The 12,211-nt window shown below is 44.3% G+C and overlaps 1 protein-coding gene across 5 annotated transcripts in view; it reads left to right on the top strand.

The window, feature by feature from the left end:
- The window catches only part of APC (APC regulator of WNT signaling pathway), a 121,601-nt gene that overhangs the window by 20,456 nt on the left and 88,934 nt on the right, over positions 1-12,211 (top strand). For 3 of the 5 annotated variants that reach the window (XM_029054015.2, XM_029054020.2, XM_029054018.2), the window contains exon 2: positions 2,880-2,966. The exons of 1 other annotated variant lie outside the window; for it this stretch is intronic. The gene's annotated coding sequence lies outside the window, so the exon portion shown is untranslated. The remainder of the gene's footprint in view (positions 1-2,879; positions 2,967-12,211) is intronic. One more of the 5 variants, XM_029054016.2, reaches the window with a different exon arrangement.

The raw sequence follows: 12,211 nt of genomic DNA, 5'->3' as shown, positions 1-12,211 counted from the left end.
GCCAGATAGAAGAGATCAAGGTACAGTGTGTACGTTGGTAGTAGAGGAGCTGTGTTGGGATCTACAAAAAGCAGAAGACAGGTTCCCTGTCCACTGGGAGCTCGCCATCTAAAATCTACTGCGGTACTTAGTTGTTTTGAAAAAGGGACCAAGTCGTGGAAATAACACATGGTCACAAATAATAATGATGATGGTATTTAAGCACTTAAATTAAGCGCTTACTACCTACTTACTACGAGAAACAGCATGGCTCAGTGGAAAGAGCCTGGGCTTGGGAGTCAGAGGTCATGGGTTTGAATGTCGGCTCTGCCACTTGTCAGCTGTGTGACTGTGAGCAAGTCACGTAACTTCTCTGTGCCTCAGTTCCCTCATCTGTAAAATGGGGATTAAGACTGTGAGCCTCATGTGGGACAACCTGATTACCCTGTATCTACCCCAGCGCTTAGAACAGTGCTCTGCACATAGTAAGCGCTTAACAAATACCAACATTATTATTATTACCTGTCAAGCACTATTCTGAGCGCTGGAGTAGATACAAGCTAATCAGGTTGGACATAGTCCCTGTCCACATGGGGCTCACAGTCTTAATCCCTATATTGCAGATGAGGTAATTGAGGCACAGAGAAGCTAAGTGACTTGCCCAGGGACACACAGCAGACAGGTGGTGGAGACAGGATTAGAATCCAGATCCTTCTGACTCCCAGGCCTGTGCTCTATCCTCTAGGCCACGCTGCTTCTCCAAAGCTGTGGGTATCATGCCCCGGTACAAGAGATATGGTTCTTTGGGCCCTTGTTCAGGCTGGAGATTCAGAATTTCTGCAGGAATTTAATACTGAATTAGCAAGGAGTGCCTCGCTTTATACTGGGGAAGTGTTCTGAGGAAACTCAATGCAAAATGAACCTCCACTTGTAAGAGTTTGCAAGGCAGACTAGGTAAAAGATCAGGAATAGAAAAACAACACCACGTAGGCTCTCGAATGCCTCTCCCTTTCTACCTCTTGAGAGGATATTGTGAGTACAATGTTTGCAAAACACCGCTGAGCTCAGATCAAGCTGCTCTCTTTACAATGGAAGTATGTGCTGAGAAAAGGCAGACTATGTCTAAAGTAAACCTAGTTCTCATGATCAGGGGTTAAATTCCCGATTGAAAGCAGGGCTCAAGCAAGTTCCTAATTAGTGTAAAAACCAGGGTAAAGTGTAAAGGATGCCTGGACAAGAATTAATTTTAGCAGATGAATGAACTTTTTTGGTTTCTGCGTTGATTAGAAGAATATTTGTTACTGTCTCTTTTTGTAAACCTGGTTGCCCTGTGTTGCTTAATGACTTGCAACTGTTGAACTTGCATTGTGTGTTAAGTTAACACTGAATATTCAGCTACCTCTGGTTCTGAGAGGTGAACTTGAGAATTTTTATGTTTAAAATGACTTCACGTATTGAAGAATTAATATACCTCTAATATCTATTTAGGACCTTATTACAAATAAAAGCTTTGTCTTGATTTCCTATTAATATTGGACTAACAGGATGTTTGAATTAGTTTAGAATTAGGTCTTTGACAAAAGCTTTGAATGCCAGTTCAAGTGACAGCCTGCTAATTAAATGTCATTGTTAGGACCTTGAGAACTAGACTTGATTCATGAAGCCTTTTTCCCCCCAAAATGTTGAAAGTGAAAGAAATTGAAAGGAGTGATTGAATAGGAAAGGGAGTCCTTGTCTTTCTCTTTAACCAGTGTGTTTGTGTACTGCTTTATTTGCATGAAAAAGTAGATTTCTTCATGTGATTGTCTTTATACTGTTCCAAATCCATCTCTCAATTTTACAAGGGAACAAAATGTTGAGATCTTTTACTTTGCTCTGAGTTGGTGCCCAGAAAGAGACAAAGCTAACTAAAGACCCCATGTGAACCCATCTCAAATGCGTAGAAAAGATCGGGGCCTAGTTTGAAGTTGAGCATGGTTTTGTGACCAGCTACTGTATTGTTTTGTTTTGTGTTTTTTTTTTCATATAATCCTGAAGCTTTTAGTTTGAATGAATCTATGACATTTGAACTCCTATAGTAGTGTTGGTTTTTTTTTTTATAACAAGCCCCCAAAATTTGCTGCCACCCAGGACAGGCATATGGTTTTTGTTGGAATTAGCCAGAAGCCATTTGCACAGGAGGAACAAATGTTAGAGAGAGAAATGTTTGTAAATTCAGGTAGCTTCCAGGGCAGTAAATGGTTGTGTTGAACTTTTTCATTTTCATTTTTTTGGCAGGTGGGTGGGGGGCAGTATGGCCATTCTCACACATTGAAAAGAATGTCTAAACACTGCAGAAAAAGTGTTTACTTAGACCAGTCATTCTCAACTTTTTCCCCTCCTCTAGGGACAACCGGAACTTTATTTTTCCCAGTTTAATAAATAGCCTTTTATTCATAAGTACAAAATGAACATTCAGTATCTTAATGTAAAAAAACTAAAGTTTTTAAAGGGAGTTTGGGAGTGGTGTTGAAATTTAATGAGAAATCTGAGCATGGTGGCACTTGAGGGACAAGAGAGAGAGAACAAGGCAGTCTTGTTTTCCCTTTTTGCTCATCCATCAATCAGTTATATTTACTGAGTGTTTACTGTGTGCAGGGCACTGTACTAAGCGCTTGGGAGAGTACACTATATCAGACACATTTCCTGTTGGTTGCTTGCCTTGGGGGTCTTCTGTTCTCTTCACAGGCTCAACTCCATGATATTGTACTCTCCCAAGTGCTTAGCACCATGCTCTGCACGGAGTAAATGCTCATTAAATACGACAGAGCGATTGATCTACCCTTGGAAGTGTTGCAGCGAGCACTGTTTTGATTTCTGCATTCCAATGTTTTTGATCTTGTCTTGCTCTTTGATTTCAGTGTGGCCTTTGGGTGTCCCTGGTGAAACTTCTGGAGAAACCTGAACTTGACACGTGCAGTAAGTCCGTTTCTCCGCCATATCGAAAGGTTAGCCATTACTTCGGCTCAGCTCTTCAGTTTGATATGAAAATTGGTGAAAAGTCTCTCCAAAGACATGTTGATTGGTCTTGATTTGGTTTTCTATTTTTTTTTTGTCTATCATTATGACATTGGACAGTGTGGCAAGGAATGTGTCTACCGACTCTGTTGTATTGTACTCTCCCAAGCCTTAATTCAGTGCTCTGCACACTGTAAGCTCTCAATAAATAGGATTGATTGATTGGCCTAACTTTCAGTGTTTGGGGTTTTTTTTTTGGTTCAGTTTGGTTCTTTTGGCAGGCAGGTATTTAACCTTGGTCCTCAGGCTAAACCAGCCCATGGTACACTGTAAAGTGATTCATAATCATCTTCATGTTTTTGTGTGTGTGCGTGCGCACGCTTCTAGAGCACATTCAGTATGTTGTAGCTCATGTAGAACTGATTCTAAGAATCTGATGGTGCTTGCAAAGTACTGTTTTGAGAGAATTTTCTAGAGAATTGGAAGCATAGTCTAACACCACCATCCCTGTTCCTTGTGGCCTTCTCAAGCAGAGCTTAAAAAAAATAATAATAATTGTGGTATTTAAGTGCTTACTATGTGCCAGGCACTGTACTAAGTGCCGGGATGGATACAAGCTAATAGAGTTGGACTCAGCCCATGTCCCACAGTGGGGCTCACAGTCTTAATCCACACTTTACAGATAAGGAAACAGAGAAATGAAGTGACTTGCCTGAGGTCACACAGCAGACATGTGGCAGAGCTGGGATTAGAACCCAGGTTCCCTGACCCCCAGGCCTGGGCTCTTTCCACTTAGGGCCCGCTGCAAGAGGTTGAGCAAACCTGCCTATTCTCTCTATCCAACCTCGCCTTAACTCTGATAATGAGAAATGGGTCTGGCAAAGCACCTTCAATCCTGACACGTCTGGCTGCACCGCACCACCATAGCCGTAAACTTCTCGAGACAGGTACCCTGATGGCGCCCAGCCCCTGGTCGAGATGTATAAATACGGGAGAGGGATCTTAGCAGTGCTGTAGCCAAGTTTTATTTTCCCAGGGTTTTCTCTTCCCCCGCCACACGCCTTAGGGGCTCCATCCCACTCCCAAGACCCTTCCCCTCGGACCTAGACTCTCTCTGCCTCAGCAGTAGCCAGGGATCAGAATAGCAGTCAACTGAATAGAAATATAAGCAGTCATTGGCTAGAAGACCATATCTGAGGTCAAAGCGGTCACGGAGTCCAGCAGGAGGTAGGTTGTTTCCAGCTTCGTACCCCCCCCCCCCCCAAGAGGTCTAACCTGTGAATCCTCATGTAGCTGAAAAAGTACCGGCTATCTGAAAAATGCAATAACCATACATGTCCCTCTCCAGTGTTCCGTTAAAATCCAGTCTCACGTTTCCCCCCTTCCCTTTTTTTGTTGAAAAGAAGGAGAAAATCCAAGAATATAAAAAAGGGCACGACTTTAAGATTGAAGTTTATTTTCCATCAGTAGGAAATGGATTGAGGGGTTGAGCTGACTTTCTAGGTTTCTCGGTGAGCATTACGTGATAATTTGGAAATATTACACCCTTCCGATTATCTCCTTATGGAATGTACCCAGCATAGCCCAAGTCACCTCTATTTTTGTACTGGAAAGTTAGACTTTTGGGAGGCAGTTCAAAAACGAGCAGATGGAGGAAATTTCTTAGTTGATACCCTGCCAAGTAAAATAATTAAAAATGTGAATTCCCAAGTGGAAGATGGTAAGGACAGGTGAATTCACCCACTGCTGAATAGCTTTTTCAGTATTTTTTTAATGGTATTTGTCAGGCACTTACTACGTGCCAGGCACTGCATAGATACAAGATCATCGGTTTGGACACAGTCCCTGTCCCATGTAGTGCTCACGGTCTTCATCCCCATTTTGCGGGTAAGGTAACGGAGGCACAGAGAAGTGAAGCGACTTGCCCAAGGTCACACAGTGGACAAGTGGCGGAGCTGGGACTAGAACCCAGATCCTCTGACTCCCGGGCCCGTGCTCATTCTGTTGGACCTTGCTGCTTCTAAGTACATTTGCCATGAACTTGAATAATGGATAATTGAGGACAGGTAGTAATTGGGCAGCATTTATTTGAGCTCTTAACCGAAGTATCTCATTAATTGAACAGCATTTCTTTCAGCTCTTAACCGAAGTAACTCTTGACTAGATTGGTGTGTCTTCACCCAGGGCCTAGTGAAGGACCTGTGGGTTAGAGGAACCGAGCTGATGAATGAGCTCCCCTCTTTTGCTACCAGGTCAGATTGTCTTTAACCTGGGGCAGGAGTGCATTCTTACAGATTTTTAATCCATTCTGGTGGATTTGAGGGCCACGGAGGAGAGAGACTTTTCAAATATCTGTGAACTTTGACTAATAACTTTCAGTCTGGCCGTGGATCCCTCAAATCTACAAAATGAGATGCAATTCTTGAAAATGACAACGTTGAATTTTCACTGCTGACCAACACAGAACAGACCAGCACGGTGGCAGTAATCATAATGAAATGAAGCACGTACGGAGCGCAACAGCCGTTGAACTTATGTTGTCGAGGCTGGTCTGCTTCTGCCAGAGCCTTCGGATTCTGGTTGAGATGGATTCCGCCTGATTTCTCCGAGAGGCTCTGGTCCCACTGGCAAAAGTCCCCAGCCCCTGGGAACACAGAACATCCTGGATTGTCCTTTGCCTTGGGGAGATTTCTGGGGTTCACCTTTTGGCAGGCCTGGAGTGACCCCAGTTCTGTAAAAGGCCTCTTCCCGCCAGTTCCCTAGTCCAAGTATTTCCTCTACTCTTCCTTCTGCACTCCTTCCTTTGTTTTACTGACTATGTACTTATTCTTCTGAGAATTTGCATTCTGACAGGGAAGGGGGTGGAAAGAAAAAAGACCTGGATACCTGAAATAGCCTCCGGCCTAGTCAGCTTTTGCTTGTAATTGGGTACTTTCTAGACCCACGCTACTTCTTAGGTGATCCTGCACTGGTGCGTTTAGAGGTCCCAGAAGCAATACTCCAATTTTTCTTGTAGATGAAGCCGTTTTCTTTGGTGTAGATCTATTTTCTCGGCAGTGTTCCCGAGGTGGCCGTTCATCCAGTTTTCAGCCGGGCTTGTCCCCTGCTTGGGACTAGTGTGGTCCCAGATGCCTTTATATCTAGTATTTGTTATTTTTAAAAGTTGGAACCTCTGCTCCAAATAGTGGATACTCAATAAATTCTGCTGCTGCTCCTACTATAAGTTCTGTCCATTTCTCAGAGGATTTTTGTGTGGTCTTCCCCACCCCCATCTATTTCCCCCTCCCTCTCTCCTCCCTCTGTGAGCCTTATGTGGGATGGGGATAATTAGATAACCTAATTATCTTGTTACTATCCCCAGCTTAGCATGGTGCCTGGCACATAGTAAGAGCTTAACAAATACCACAGGTGGTATTATTGACACATACTAAGGATGTAGTAAATTCCACAATTATTATTGTGTGTCCCTCTGTCATCCTTTCTTATGTTGGGGAGCGTAGATTACGTTTAGGGGTTGGCAAAGGAATTCTTCAGTGTCCTCCATGGCCACCTATATGTCTCCCTGCCTCAAGTGTAGGGGTTTGCTCTTCCTGTGCCCTAAATCCCCAGCACCTACCTGCCTGTCACCCAATCAGCTTGCCCCCTCCTACCTTCCCTCGCTGATCTCCTTCTACAACCCAGCCTCTGCCTCCTCCATGTCACTGCCAACCTCTTGCCCACATCCACCACTGGCCCGGAATGCCCTTCCCCTTTATATTTGACAGACCACCACTCTCTCCTCCTTCAAAGCCTTATTAAAATCATATCTCCTCCAGAAGGCTGTCCCTGACTAAGCCCTCATTTCCCCTATTTGAGTCACCTATGCACTTGGATCTGTACCTTTTAAGCACATGAGACTCACCCCACCCCCAGAGCACTTATGCACATATGTTTGTACACAGCCATTTCCCCTATCTGTAATGTCCTTTAATGTCTGCCTTCCCCCGCTAGATTGTAAGCTCCTCAGGTGGCCAGGTTCATGTCTATTAACTCATATTGTAGTCTCCCAAGTGCTCAATACAGCATTCTGCACACAGTGAGTGCTCAGTAAATACCAACGATTTAATTGATCTCCTTTCAGGTTTCCTGCCTGACAGGTACCAGGAAAAGGACCACCTGACTACAGAGTTTCAGGGAGTGGCATTTGAACTAAATATGACAGTCCAAATCTTGACTAATTTATTTATATTAATGTCTGTCTTGCTCCTCTCCCCCACGCCCTCCCTCCCCCATTGTAAGCTCCTTGTGGACAGGGAATGTGCCTACCAACTCTTTTATTGTATTGTCCCTAAAGCTTAGTACAGTGCTATGCACACAGTAAGCACTCAATAAATATGTCTGAATGAATACTCTCCAATGAGGTGAAATAACACTGGGTGAAGGGATACTCATTTAGCCAGAGCAATCAAGAGAGGGAGGGTTTTTCTCAAGCAAAGGCTTCAGGGTCAAAGAAGGGCATTTGCAAAAAAACCAAGGCATTGAACAGTCAAGGGCTGATCAGTTGAACATCAGACTGGTTGGTACATCACATTGTGCCAACATGAGTCACCTAATGAAAGCTTCTGTGAAGAATACATGAACAATCCTTCCCGAGGTAGAGGAACGAAAGAGAAACCAAGCCTATTAAATAAAAATCTCCCCTTTCAAGGAACTGTTACATGCAATTAAGAATATTATATTTATATAATATAATATATTATATATTGAGTGCTTACTGTGTGCAAAGCCCTGTACTAAGTGCTTATTCTTTACTTGACAGTATTCTTTACTGTCTCACATCTGTTGGTTCTGGCCTGTCTTTTATGATCTCTCCGTTTCAACTCAGCATCCAGTTCACCGTGGCTCTGGCCTGTCTTTTATGATCTCCCCTTTTCAACTCAGCATCCAGCTCACCGTGGCTTTGGTATCGTGCTGTCTGCTCTTCTCAGCTCAGCAAAGTTGGTTTGTGGTAAGGGCATTTTGACCGATGGTGATAGTGGAATTGCCTTTCCAGGCTTCATTGTTCAGGAGCCTATCTTGCCTTTTGATTACTCTGATTAGTAGGTGACACTGAGGAAACCACTTCAGAAATCGGCAGACACTTTTGTGGTAGGTTTTTTCAGGACCAATTAGAGGGTTGGACAGTTCTAGTATTTGTAAGCCTTTAGTTCGGTCTGAATCTTGGTAATAATAATAATAACTGTGGTGTTTTTTATGCGCTTTACTGTGTGCCAGGCATTGTTCTAAGCACTGGGGTGGATACAGGCAAATAGCTTTGGACACAGCCCCTGACCCACAGGGGCTCACATTCTCAATCTCCATTTTGCAGATGAGGTAACTGAGGCACAGGGAAGTGAAATGATTTGCCCAAGGCCACACAGCAGACAAATGGCCAAGCTGGGATTAGAACCAATGACTTTCCGACTCCCAGGCCAGTGCTCTATCCATTATGCCGTGGTAGTCATTCATTCATTCAGTAGTATTTATTGAGTTCTTACTATGTGCAGAGCACTGTACTAAGTGCTTGGAATGTACAATTCGACAACAGATAGAGACAATCCCTGCCCATTGACGGGCTTACAGTCTAATGGGGGGAGACAGACGGACAAAAGCAATAGCAGTAAATAGAATCAAGGGGATGTACGTCTCATTAACAAAATAGGGTAATAAAAATATATACAAATGAGCAGATGAGTACAGTGTGGAGGGGAGGGGAAGGGAGAGGGGGAGGAGCAGAGGGAAAGGGGGGAAAGGGGACTTAACTGAGGGGAGGTGGGGGGGGGCAGAGAGGCAGCAGAGGGAACAGAGGGAAAGGGGAAGCTCAGTCTGGGAAGGCCTCTTGGAGGAGGTGGTACTAAGCGCTGGGGTGGATACAAGTTCATCAGGTTGGAGATAGACCCTGTTCCCCATGGTGCTCACAGTATTAATCCTCATTTTACAGATGAGGTAAGCACAGAGAAGTGATTTGCCCAAACTGCCGCAGCAAAGTGGCAGAGCGGGGATTAGAACCCAGGTCCTTCTGGTTCCCAGGCTCGGGCTCTTTCCACTAGGCCATACCGCTGCTTCCCTTCTGCCTCTCCTCTGTACTAAGCTCTGATTACAATCTAATCAGGTTGGACACAGTCCATGTCCCAAAAGGGGCTCACAGTCTTAATCCTACAGATGAGGTAACTGGGTCACAGAGAAGTGAAGTGACTTGCCCAAGGTCACACAGCAGACAAATGGTGAAGCCAGGATTAGAACCCAGGTCCTTCCGACTCCCAGGTCACTCTGCTTCTAATGGGCTTGCATAGCCTCCACCCTGAAGCCTTTCAACTGAAGTTCTTCCGGCATTCCCGATGGGAGACTCCTTCAGGCGTCAACAATAGCACTTAATAGACATGGCTACCAACTCTGTTGTATTGCGTTCTCTTAGGCATTTAGTTCAGTGCTCCACACCCAATAACACTCAGTAAATACCACCGATTGCATAAGGATTTGAAAGCAAGTCTGAAAGTTTCAAATGTCACTGCCAATGTTACCTCCCAGGGACGAGTGAACAGAATAAACCAAAATGCTGTTTCCCCAAGAAGAAAAATTAATTTTTAATTGAACACTAAAAGTAAAGTCAGTTGACATTTTGGTGTGAAAAATCTTACTCGTATTTCTAAAGAAATTTGAAGACTTCTCCCTGTACGTAACTAAATGACAAATGACTCATCTGATAATCAGACAGTATAAGACTCTATTTTAATGTGTGTCAGGATAATGGCAACTTGTAGCCCAATTTCCTGTGGAAAGTCTTTAAAAATCATTGTGTGCACAGTCCTTTCTTATCCTCCTAATGATGTCATAAACACCTGGTGTTGCTTTGGCAATTTTATACATTAAACTCAGGGTGTTCTAGTCATCTGTATGTAATGGGGATTCATCTGACCTGATTGTTTCTCTCCTTGGGTGTAATGCATAGGGAACCAATCTTTATCAGCTTGGTGCTTTCCTTGGGAAATCATTGATCATCAAAGAATTTCAGTTTATAAAATTGCCCCCTCATAGCTGTTGCCCTTGACTGCACCTACAAAGTTTAAGACTTTCAGTGTGATGCATAAGACTATAAAAGAAGTCAGAAGTATTATAAAATCATTCGTCTCATAATAATAATTATGGTATTTGTTCAGTCAATTGTATTTATTGAGCGCTTACTGTGTGCAGAGCACTATATTAAGCACTTATTTGTTAAGTGCTTACTATGTGCCAGGCACTATACTAAGCGCTGGAGTGGATATAAGCAAATTGGGTTGGACACAGTCCCTGTCCCATGGGGGGGCTCAGAGTCTCAATCCCCATTTTGCAGATGAGGGAACTGAGGCCCAGAGAAGTGAAGTAACTTGCCTAAGGTCACACAGCAGACGTGCAGCGGAGGCAGAATTAGAACTCATGACCACCTGAATCCCAGGCCCATGCTCTAGCCACTACACCATGCCTGGGCTTCTTGCCACTTGTACCTTTGTGACTATCCAGTCAATCACTAGTTTTGCGTGCTTACTGTGTGTAGAGCTCGGGGAGTACAGTTGAGCTAAGACACAATCTCTGTTTTAAAGGAGTTTGCAGTCTTACAGGGGAGACAGACATGGAGTGAGTTACCAATTGGTGGGAAAAGAGAATAGACAGATGTATAGATGAATAAATAAGTGCTTAGTATGTGCTAGGAACTGTACTACGTGCAGGGGTAGATCCAAGATCATCGGATTGGACACAGTCCATGTTCCATGTCTTAATCCCCTTTTTACAGATGAAGTAACTTGAGTCACAGAGAAGTGAAATGGTTTGCCCAAGGTCACCCAGCTAACGAGCGGCAGAGCAGGATTAAAAACCAGGTCCTTCTGACTCCCAGGCCCACCCTCTACCTAGGCCACACTGCTTCTCGGAATATAAAGTAGCTGTGTACAAAAGTGCCACGGGCAATTATGAGGGCAATTATGAGGGCTGAAGTGGTAGTTGGGAGGATGTAATCTGGGAAGGAGAAGATTGATCAGGGAATGCCTCTAGGAAGAAGTGAGATTTCAGGAGGGCTTTCAAAGTAATAAAAGTGTGGTATTTGTTAAACACTTAATACTGGTCAAGCACTGTAGTAAACGCTTGGGCAAGATACAAGTTAATCAGGTTAGACAAATCCCTGATTGACATTGGGGCTCACAATCTAAACGTGGGGAGAGCTGTGGTTTGGCTGTTTTAACGGGGAGGGAGTTCCGGGCAGAAGGAAGGATGTAAGCAAGGTTGTCAGAGGTGAGCTGTGAATATTTGTGCTGGAGAGGAAGGAAGATTTCATTGTTTGGGATCTTCTTTCCTTTTGATAACTGATTAGAAGGTGACACCGAGGAAACCAATTTAAGAAATGGGCTGCCATTTTCTGTGGTATTTCGAGTTCCTCAACCGAATAGGAAGGTGCACACTACTAATGTTGACCCTTTAGGTTGAGCCGAATCTTGGCAATCCCATTAGCTCACAGGGCCTCAGCTGCCCTGAAGGTCAGCTGCCATAGATGACTCCCCAAACTCTCTCTCTAGCCCTGGCCTCTCATCTGCAATCCCGCATTCATTCAATAGTATTTATTGAGCGCTTACTATGTGCAGAGCACTGTACTAAGTGCTTGGAATGAACAAGTCGGCAACAGATAGAGACAGTCCCTGCCCTTTGACGGGCTTACAGTCTAATCTCCTCTTGCCTCCAAGACACCTCCGCTTGGATGTCCTGCCGGCACCTCAAACTCAATAAGTCTAAAACGGAACTCCTCATCTTTCTCCCTAAACCCATCTCTCCTCCTAACTTTCCCATCTGTCAGTGACACTACCATCCTCCCCCAACCCAGAAGGCCCCAACCTTGGAGTTATCCTCAAATCTTCTCTGTCTGCCAGATCCCAGCTTTTCCTGCCTGCCATTTCCCGGATCGATCTGCCTCTTCCTCTCCACTTTTGTACACGGCTATTTTATATACCGAGAAACAGTATGGCCTACTGGGTAGAGGGCGGCCCTGGGAGTCAGAAGGACCTGGTTTTTAATCCTGCTCTGCCGCTTGTTAGCTGGGTGACCTTGGGCAAGCCATTTCACTTCTCTGTGACTCAGTTACTTCATCTGTTAAAAAAAAAAAAGCCAACAAAAAACACCCATCCTAGTTCAATCTCTGGTTTTACCTTGGCTGTGTTACATCGCGTTAGCCTCCTCTCTGGTGTCTCAGCCT

This window comes from Ornithorhynchus anatinus, chromosome X3 (assembly GCF_004115215.2).
Source record: "Ornithorhynchus anatinus isolate Pmale09 chromosome X3, mOrnAna1.pri.v4, whole genome shotgun sequence".
NCBI classification, from domain to species: Eukaryota; Metazoa; Chordata; class Mammalia; order Monotremata; family Ornithorhynchidae; genus Ornithorhynchus; species Ornithorhynchus anatinus.
The sequence above is the reverse complement of the archived record's forward strand: the minus strand, read 5'-3'. Positions and strand labels throughout refer to the sequence as shown.